The sequence below is a fragment of the Alosa sapidissima genome, chromosome 23 (assembly GCF_018492685.1).
Source record: "Alosa sapidissima isolate fAloSap1 chromosome 23, fAloSap1.pri, whole genome shotgun sequence".
Taxonomy (NCBI): domain Eukaryota; kingdom Metazoa; phylum Chordata; class Actinopteri; order Clupeiformes; family Clupeidae; genus Alosa; species Alosa sapidissima.
In genome coordinates this window covers 30,464,295-30,466,794 of record NC_055979.1, presented here as the reverse complement: position 1 = coordinate 30,466,794, position 2,500 = coordinate 30,464,295, and the positions used below count along the sequence as shown (strand labels likewise).

At 48.9% G+C, this 2,500-nt stretch overlaps 1 protein-coding gene across 1 annotated transcript in view; it reads right to left on the bottom strand.

The window, feature by feature from the left end:
• mical3b (microtubule associated monooxygenase, calponin and LIM domain containing 3b) overlaps nucleotides 1–2,500 on the bottom strand; it is an 82,477-nt gene that overhangs the window by 73,840 nt on the left and 6,137 nt on the right. The window lies entirely within an intron of this gene.

The following is a 2,500-nucleotide window of genomic DNA, read 5'->3' as shown; positions in this document are numbered from 1 at the left end:
TCTTATCAACCTCTACCACTCTATCACTCCATCTCTCCATCACAGCCTCTTTCTCTTTCTCTTTACTCCTCTCTCCATCCCTCTACCACTCTCTCACCCTCTCCATCTTATCAACCTCTACCACTCTGTCACTCCATCTCTCCATCACAGCCTCTTTCTCTTTCTCTTTACTCCTCTCTCCATCCCTCTACCACTCTCTCACCCTCTCCATCTTATCAACCTCTACCACTCTGTCACTCCATCTCTCCATCACAGCCTCTTTCTCTTTCTCATTACTCCTCTCTTCATCACAGCCTCTTTCTCTTTCTCTTTACTCCTCTCTTCATCACAGCCTCTTTCTCTTTCTCATTACTCCTCTCTCCATCACAGCCTCTTTCTCTTTCTCTTTACTCCTCTCTTCATCCCTCTCTTTTCCGTCCTCCCTCCCTTCCTCCTGATCTCTTCTGCATTCTCTCCCTTTTTCTTCCTCCTGATCTCTTCTGCACTCTCTCCCTTTTTCCTCCTCCTGATCTCTTCTGCACTCTCTCCCTCCCTTCCTCCTGATCTCTTCTGCACTCTCTCCCTCCCTTCCTCCTGATCTCTTCTGCACTCTCTCCCTCCCTTCCTCCTGATCTCTTGTGCACTCTCTCCCTCATTAACTCCCTTTCCAGGTCTCCCTCAGTTCTCTCTGCTCTAAGACCCCTATGTGCCTCTTTTTGCTCTAAGACCCCTATGTGCCTCTTTCTGCTCTAAGACCCCTATGTGCCTCTTTCTGCTCTAAGACCCCTATGTGCCTCTTTCTGCTCTAAGAGTCTCTCTCTGCTCTAAGACCCCTATGTGCCTCTCTCTGCTCTAAGACCCCTATGTGCCTCTTTCTGCTCTAAGAGTCTCTCTCTGCTCTAAGACCCCTATGTGCCTCTTTCTGCTCTAAGAGTCTCTCTCTGCTCTAAGACCCCTATGTGCCTCTTTCTGCTCTAAGAGTCTCTCTCTGCTCTAAGACCCCTATGTGCCTCTCTCTGCTCTAAGACCCCTATGTGCCTCTCTCTGCTCTAAGACCCCTATGTGCCTCTTTCTGCTCTAAGAGTCTCTCTCTGCTCTAAGACCCCTATGTGCCTCTTTCTGCTCTAAGAGTCTCTCTCTGCTCTAAGACCCCTATGTGCCTCTTTCTGCTCTAAGACCCCTATGTGCCTCTTTCTGCTCTAAGACCCCTATGTGCCTCTTTCTGCTCTAAGACCCCTATGTGCCTCTTTCTGCTCTAAGAGTCTCTCTCTGCTCTAAGACCCCTATGTGCCTCTTTCTGCTCTAAGACCCCTATGTGCCTCTTTCTGCTCTAAGAGTCTCTCTCTGCTCTAAGACCCCTATGTGCCTCTCTCTGCTCTAAGACCCCTATGTGCCTCTTTCTGCTCTAAGAGTCTCTCTCTGCTCTAAGACCCCTATGTGCCTCTCTCTGCTCTAAGACCCCTATGTGCCTCTCTCTGCTCTAAGACCCCTATGTGCCTCTTTCTGCTCTAAGAGTCTCTCTCTGCTCTAAGACCCCTATGTGCCTCTCTCTGCTCTAAGAGTCTCTCTCTGCTCTAAGACCCCTATGTGCCTCTCTTTGCTCTAAGACCCCCATGTGTCTCTCTTTGCTCTAAGACCCCCATGTGTCTCTCTCTGCTCTAAGAGTCTCTCTCTGCTCTAAGACCCCTATGTGCCTCTCTTATCAACCTCTACCACTCTGTCACTCCATCTCTCCATCACAGCCTCTTTCTCTTTCTCATTACTCCTCTCTTCATCACAGCCTCTTTCTCTTTCTCATTACTCCTCTCTTCATCACAGCCTCTTTCTCTTTACTCCTCTCTTCATCACAGCCTCTTTCTCTTTCTCTTTACTCCTCTCTCCATCACAGCCTCTTTCTCTTTCTCATTACTCCTCTCTCCATCACAGCCTCTTTCTCTTTCTCTTTACTCCTCTCTCCATCACAGCCTCTTTCTCTTTCTCTTTACTCCTCTCTTCATCCCTCTCTCTTTTCCGTCCTCCCTCCCTTCCTCCTGATCTCTTCTGCATTCTCTCCCTTTTTCTTCCTCCTGATCTCTTCTGCATTCTCTCCCTTTTTCCTCCTCCTGATCTCTTCTGCACTCTCTCCCTCCCTTCCTCCTGATCTCTTCTGCATTCTCTCCCTTTTTCCTCCTCCTGATCTCTTCTGCATTCTCTCCCTCATTAACTCCCTTTCCAGGTCTCCCTCAGTTCTCTTTGCTCTAAGACCCCTATGTGCCTCTTTTTGCTCTAAGACCCCTATGTGCCTCTTTTTGCTCTAAGAGTCTCTCTCTGCTCTAAGACCCCTATGTGCCTCTTTCTGCTCTAAGAGTCTCTCTCTGCTCTAAGACCCCTATGTGCCTCTCTCTGCTCTAAGACCCCTATGTGCCTCTTTCTGCTCTAAGAGTCTCTCTCTGCTCTAAGACCCCTATGTGCCTCTTTCTGCTCTAAGAGTCTCTCTCTGCTCTAAGACCCCTATGTGCCTCTCTCTGCTCTAAGACCCCTA